At 43.6% G+C, this 7,774-nt stretch overlaps 1 long non-coding RNA gene across 1 annotated transcript in view; it reads right to left on the bottom strand.

Annotated features, from left to right (window-relative positions):
• Positions 1–1,847: 1,847 nt before the first annotated feature.
• LOC132814069 (uncharacterized) overlaps positions 1,848–7,774 on the bottom strand; it is a 57,731-nt gene continuing 51,804 nt past the window's right edge. Inside the window, exon 3 of the long non-coding RNA XR_009644291.1 lies at positions 1,848–1,959. This is a non-coding gene — a long non-coding RNA (uncharacterized LOC132814069). The remainder of the gene's footprint in view (positions 1,960–7,774) is intronic.

Raw genomic sequence — 7,774 nt, 5'->3', positions numbered from 1 at the left:
CCTGTCTTTGTCCATAATCCTTCAGCATTTTCATTCCAAATCTACCAACCTCATTTAAAATTTGCAAAAATTTCCAATCAATCGCTGTTTGTGGAACTTTATCAAACTTTATCCATTTCTGTGTATAAATGTGTTCCCCGTTATCACACCTCAATGTTCTGACTCGAACACTTTATCTGTTTAATCTTTCTTCTTAAGTTAAGCCTTGGAATCCAAGTATCACTTCAGTAAATCTACACTGCACTTCCCCTCAGAGGGATACTCTCCTTCAGCCATGGTGCCCAGCCCTGACAGCTTGGTCTAACTAGGTTCGGATTTGCTGAAGCACGACTTCTAATCATCTTCTGTCGAGATCAATGTCAACATTCCACCGGCCCCTTGGTCACTTTTCTGAACCTGTTTGAGACATTTTCGTGAACTATACAGCTGGATCAATCCCACCAAGTTTCTTTGGAGTCCACTCTCTCTATTTTCACAATCAAGAAATATTCTATTTTGATCCAACCTCTCACTTGTCGACATAAACTCATCTGTCGTTGTTTTTTCATTTACTGAATCTATCAAGATTGCTTTCTAATGCTGTGCTTCCATCCACCTACACTTGGAATCGCTGTCATCTGCAGAGTGGCCCCAAATGTTGAATGTGGCTTTCCTTTCATTATGAATAGTGAATAATTAGGGCTCCAACATCGATCCGTGCAGGATATCACTAAACATATCCTTCCAATTAGAATACCTCTTACTATCTGCACAAATGTCTCTTGTTCAAATCAAATTCCTCTGCAAAAATATCTTTTGCATCTTATTACCTTTAATGAACAGTAGAAAGGTGTAAATTCAGGGACATTCTTCACAGTCAAATTTGCCTTGTGTTTATCTGATTGGGGAGCAAGGAATCCCAATAAATATTAATCGTTGTCTTCACTATATGGGAACTCGATCACAAAGATTAACAATGTCAAGTATTTATTCTCCTTCATGATTTATAAACTCTGGGCACATTGTGACCGAGTGGTACTCGCTTTTTTTTCAGAAACACAGGCCCTGCCCAACTGTTGGCTCACACTTGTTACACCATATGGTCCTCGTCCTCTCCATCTGAATCTCATGGCAAGGTACCTCGAACATGGAGAGGAGCAACTATTCCAAGCACTGAGATCCCACTAATTGGTAACACCACTCACCTAATCCATAGTAGAAGCCGACTGGTCCCGCACTATGTGAAAGTGGTGTTGGCTCTCTGGTGGCAGAAGGGAACGGAAGGATTTCTCTTCAATCTCATCTTTAGTCATTGGCTCGTCAAACTTATGGGAGTATTCAGTGGCAACAGAAGCAGAGGCTGTAGAGACAATAAATGATTGACATTGTTCTTTGTTATTTTCCATTGCTCACTGAAAGGTTTAGAACTTGAACTTGAAGTTAAGGGCTGAGCTAGAATCCTTGGATTAACTATCTGCTCAAGGAGCAGAGTGGGGTTACAATTATTGATTCAACACAACTTTGATATTGAATCATACATTGTTTAAGTTTCCTTGTGCACAACCACAGATCCAAGGGAAACACAAGGAACTTGGATTGAATAGGTTAAGCTCATGACTGAATAAAGGAATCTTGAATTAAAGCAGTGCAAGACATGTGCCTATTTGACCCACATATCCTTTGGGTAGGGAAGGAGTGCTAACGTAGCAAAAGATTTGATTGATTCAAATCATCTAACTGAAGAGACACATTTCCCTGCTTAAGTCATGAGATCATTGGAAGGACAAAACATCATTTCTGGTTAAAGAATTCACCTCTCACCAGGTAATGAAGGCACACTGTCTCTGCAGATTGAGTCGTTGGCCACTGTTTGAAGCACCTCCTCAGTAGAGCTATTTCCCTTTTGTGTGGCCAGAGGTTCTGCTTTTCTCCAAGAATGGTAAGGGTGAGCTGTCTTGTTTCCTGCTGCCGCTGCTGCTCCTATAGAAATGTCACAGAACAACACAGATGCATAGTTTCAGGACACAAAAACAGGTTCTCAGTATCTGTGATTTACACAGGCTTCCTTCTCAACCTAAACCCATCAACATAGTTTTCTTTGATTTCTTGTATTCCAAGCTCCTCCTTGAATTCATCTGTTATTTGCTTCAATTATTCCTGATGAAGTAAGTTCTACATTCAAACCCCTTTTTGGTAAAGACTTTGTCGCCCTCTGCAAATTCCCCGTGAGATTTAATAGTGATTACAATTATATCCACAGATCCAGTGGATTCTCTCATTACCAAGCGGAAACATCTTTTCCATGTCTACCCGATCAAACGTAACTGGACCATGTCACTCTTTTACAATGAGACAAGACTGTCCAATCTTACTTGATGAATTCAAATTCAGTTTGAATATAATTCCAGTAACTATTCTTTATCTTCCCTACTGCCTCTACATCCATATTACAATATGAAGATCGGAACTGTTTGCAGTGCTCCAAGGGTGATCTGTCCATGGTTCTACACATATCGAACACATTTCCATTCTGTCGTCCCAGAAATAAAACCATGATCTACTTTTCTATTTAACCTCACAAACTGGTGCCATTTGCTGCCAGTGACTCATTGCTATCTCCAGATCCCTCTGCCCTATTTAAGGACATATTTCCAAAGAGGAAGTGGTCTCTTTATTCTTTTGACCACAGTGTACTACCTCACACATGGGTGGGGGTTAATCTTCCACAGCTTTGACTGCAATATTCCCTTAACCAAATCTTCCCAACAGTAAGTCTTCCTAAAAACAAAACGCCAACATATTAATGTACTTAATCTCGTCAACTATTTCTTATTTGAAAAGCACTAACTGTCGAGCTCAGTTTTGAACAAACATCCTCTGCCACAGTTATCAAAATGCCACAAGCTGAACGACAACCACTATTTACATTCATATTCATTGCAGCCTAAGAATGAGAGGTGGTATCATTGAGGGTCTATAAAATGGTCAAGGGATTGACCAAGTAGAGGCAGAGAAGATGATTCAATCTACAATGAGTCGTCCTAAGTTTACAATGAAGGGAAAGTTGGAGGAATTACTTCTCTCAGAGGATGGGGAACCTGGGGAATTCCCTATCTCAGAACACTGTGGATTCTGGGACATGAAGTAAATTTAAATAAGAGACACACAGACTTTTAATCAGTAATGGGTTGAAGAGTTAAGGAGGGCTGGCAGGAAAGTGGTGTTCAGGCCAAGATGAGATTCACAATCAAGCTGCCTAAATTTTAAACATGAACACTTCTTAATAGTTCACTCGATCCTAACGAAATATTTTGTGCAAAACAAATCACATGATACATAGTTATTCAGAGAACAAAACAAGTTTGTTCATTGAAGAACCCAGAGGAAAAGGTGATGAAACAATGTGAGTTTGATATACCTCAGTCAGCATTTCAAGTGCATTCTCGGCATAAATTCTCCTTTTCCTCCTCGAAGTATTCAACTTCTTGAATAATTGAGAGAATGAAGTCACAGTTGTACAATACATAAATCAGACCCTTCAGTCCAACTTGCCATGCTGACCAGATATCCTAAATTAATCTAGTCCCATTTGCCAGCATTTGTTCCATATCCATCTGAGACCATAAGACCATAAGACGTAGGAGTGGAAGTAAGGCCATTCGGCCCATCGAGTCCACTCCGCCATTCAATCATGGCTGATGGGCATTTCAACTCCACTTACCGCATTCTCCCTGTAGCCCTTAATTCCTCGAGGCAACAAGAATCTATCAATCTTAAACCCTTTCTGCTGATTATCAGTTTATTTTACTTTATCAGCACTTGAAATACTGACTTTTTTTCTCCCAACATTTGTGAAAGAAATCATAACTTCATTCATCCAAGTTAATTTTGTAATCTTTCACAAAGAAACAAGTGAGAACAACATATAGCGGAGTGCAAACCAAAATACTGCAGCTGCACGATATCTGGGAACACTCTAAAGGTGAGGCACTCATACTTTGGTGTAACCTGCAGTCTGGCCAAATTGCAGCAAAAAGCTGTTCAATTTTATCTGCAAACTATTGAATAAAATCCTCCTTGCACAATAATGAGGCAGCATTTTGGGATGTCATTTTTAAAACATATTATTTTCAAAGTTACTCACAATTAAGAGTGATCATTTGGTACTGTCTGCATAACACAGTACGAAAAGGAATTAACAGTAAAAAACACAATAACCCAAATTCAGAGTCACTAATTCATTGATGTTGCATGGGTCCAGCATTTACAAGTAATCAATTTTTAAAAATAACTACAAATACATTTACTAACTATATTGGAGTACAGTCAAGTTTCTTACTGAACAGTGACAGGATTGGACAGAGTCCGCATGGATTTAAGAGAGGGGAATCATACTTAGCAAATCTACTGAAAGAATCTACAGAGTCGAATATTAAAGTAAGAAATAGCAGGACATTTAGAAAAGCTTATCATTAAACATGGTAGTCTGGGTTTTGTGAAAGAGAAACTATATTTGACAAATTTGCGACAGTTCATTGAGGAGATAACTAGCAGGGCTGATAAAGGACAATCCAATGATGTTCTGTATTTGGAATTTAAAAATGCAAATGATAAGGTGCTACATAAAAGTTAATTGCACAATTGAGGAGCTCATGGTATCGGGGTAATGTATTAGCATGGATTGAGGATTGGTTAACCACACTGGCTGTTGCTGAGTCCTCACTTGCAGTGCTGTATACAATATTAGCTCCCATATTTAATAAAGGATAAACCAACATCGGAGACCATTCAAAAAAGATTCACTTTGCTGCTTCGAGCATGAAAGGGTTGACCTATCAAGAATAGATAAGCAGGGGTGATCTTATGGAAACAAGATCTGAGGAGCTTGACAGGGTGGATGTTTGTTAGGACGACTAGATCTTCCAGCACCAGTGAAGTCTCAAACCAGGGGACATTACAGAGGGGAACATTCATTTTAGAAAAAGTCAAGAATTTTTTTTCTCAGTGAATGGCTAGAATTTTCTCACCCAAACTTTAGTGGAAGTTAAATGTGGGAGGGGAATGGTTGGGTTACTCTTCGGAGGGTTGTTCTGGCTTGTTGGGCTGAAGGGCCTGTTTCCACACAGTAGGGAATCTATGATTCTATCTCAAATTATTTTAAAAGGAGGGCAGATAGATTTTTGAAATATTGAGCAGTTGAGGGCTATGCGGATCAAGCATAAAAGAGGTGTTGAGGTCTGGGTTGGCCCAGCCATGATCTGATAGAATGGGGGGAACAAGCTGAAAGGGATGAATTGCCTACTCCTGCTCCGATTCCTTGAGGCTCCATTTCATGTTTTTTTTGTCTCCAAAGAAGAGCGTAATACAATGTGCTAAAGATTTTAGATGTTGTGAAAATGGGGTGTTTTATGTACTGATTCAGATGGCATTGATTCATCAGTCACAGCTACACAATCATGAGTAGGAAGGCAATTCCCTCCATGAATAAAGGAAATCTACTGCAGAGCTCACACAAAGGGAATTCTTACCCTCAGTAAACTCTAAACCCACCCTACCTCTTGCAAAAATGCCATTCCGTTTTCCAATTCCTCCGCCTCCGACGTATCTGCTCCCAGGAGGACCAGTTCCACCAGAGAACACACCAGATGGCCTCCTTCTTTAGAGACCGCAATTTCCCTTCCCCCGTGGTTAAAAATGCCCTCCAACGCATCTCATCCACATTCCACACCTCCGCCCTCCACACCCCACCCCTCCAACCGTAACAAGGACAGAACGCCCCTGGGGCTCACCTTCCACCCTATAAACCTTCGCATAAACCAAATCATCCACCAACATTTCCGCCACCTCCAAAAAGACCCACCACCAGGGATATATTTCCCTCCACACCCCTTCCCGCCTTCCGCAAAGACCGTTCCCTCCGTGACTACCTGGTCAGGTCCACGCCCCCCGACACCCACCCTCCCATCCTGGCACTTTCCCTGCCACCACAGGAACTGTAAAACCTGTGCCCACACCTCCTCCCTCACCTCTATCCAAGGCCTAAAGGAGCCTTCCACATCCATCAAAGTTTTACCTGCACATCCACTAATTTCATTTATTGTATCCGTTGCTCCCGATGTGGTCTCCTCTACACTGGGGAGACTGGGGGCGCCTCCTAGCAGAGCGCTTCAGGGAACATCTCCGGGACACCCCCACCAATCCATCACACTGCCCCGTGGCCCAACATTTCAACGCCCCCTCCCACTCTGCCGAGGACATGGAGGTCCTGGGCCTCCTTCACCGCCGCTCCCTCACCACCAGATGCCTGGAGGAAGAACGCCTCATCTTCGCCTCAGAACACTTCAACCCCAGGGCATCAATGTGGACTTCAACAGTTTCCTCATTTCCCCTTCCCCCACCTCACCCTAGTTCCAAACTTCCAGCTCAGCACTGTCCCCATGACTTGTCCGGACTTGCCCTACCTGCCTGTCTTCTTTTCCACCTATCCACTCCACCCTCTCCTCCCTGACCTGTCACCTCCATCCTCTCCCCACTCACCCATTGGACTCTATGCTACTTTCTCCCCACCCTCCTCTCGCTTATCTCTCCACGCTTCAGGCTCACTGCCTTTATTCCTGATGAAGGGCTTTTTCTCTGCCCCTTGGATGCTGCATGAACTGCTGTGCTCCTCCAGCACCACTGACCCAGAATCTGGGTTCCAGCATCTGCAGTCATTGTTGTTACCTCCCATCACATGACCCAACATCTCAGCACAAGCAGGACACACTGCGCATGCTCCAGCCAACAGTGACCCCGGGTGATTGATGTCAGCACCGGACCAATGAAAGGACGGTGGGCGGAGCTGGAGGACCTAGCGGGAGGTTAGTCCTCCAACCAATCACAGTGAATGAAGGGCGGAGCTAAATTAAACCATGTGATCACCCTCGCGCCCGACACAGAGTCGCTGTAATGAATGCTCGGGAAGTTATGGAGAGAAAGGATACGGTAAGTAAAGAAATAAATTGGAGAAAAGCTGTGTTGCTATGAGCGGAGAGGTTTTACAAACAAATTGTGCATGTCGGAAAACACAAATTTGAACGTCCCAGTCCCGTGTTTGCAGTAAATGGGGAATTGCCTCAGCGGCTGCAGGCCTGAGTGAGCGCCGCCATCTTTATTCGGGACAAGGATTCACTGGACACGTGCGGAGCCGCCATCTTTGTAGGGGGCAAGGTGCAGCCAGGCGCATGTGCAGCCTCTCTCTGGTACAGAGTCATTGTGATGACAGCAGCCAATCCTGCTCTGATTCACCTCTGGGCTCCCTCAGGACCACTTTGTCAATGTCCAGCTTCCTCAGTCTCCAGCCATGGGGGTATTTTTGGTCTGTTTAGTACTGTATTATTACTTTTACAGACACTTTGTAAATGAGTTTTTCACTGCGGCCCAGCCCCTGACCACGTGCTGCTCTATTATCTGATTACTGTTATTAGATTAGATTACTTACAGTGTAGGCCCTTCGGCCCAACAAGTCCACACCGACCCGCTGAAGCGAAACCCACCCATACCCGTATATTTACCCCTTACCTAACACTACGGGCAATTTAGTGGCCAATTCACCTGACCCGCACATCTTTTCACTGTGGGAGGAAACCGGAGCACCCGGAGGAAACCCACGCAGACACGGGGAGAACCTGCAAACTCCACACAGTGTCGCCTGAGTCGGGAATTGAACCCGGGTCTCAGGCGCTGTGAGGCAGCAGTGCTAACCACTGCCACCGTGCCGCCCACTAATCTTGAATATTTTTGACAGTCAAGAATT

Source organism: Hemiscyllium ocellatum, unplaced genomic scaffold, assembly GCF_020745735.1.
Source record: "Hemiscyllium ocellatum isolate sHemOce1 unplaced genomic scaffold, sHemOce1.pat.X.cur. scaffold_655_pat_ctg1, whole genome shotgun sequence".
Taxonomy (NCBI): domain Eukaryota; kingdom Metazoa; phylum Chordata; class Chondrichthyes; order Orectolobiformes; family Hemiscylliidae; genus Hemiscyllium; species Hemiscyllium ocellatum.
Note: the sequence above shows the minus strand (reverse complement) of the source record. Positions and strands in the feature narration are given on the sequence as shown.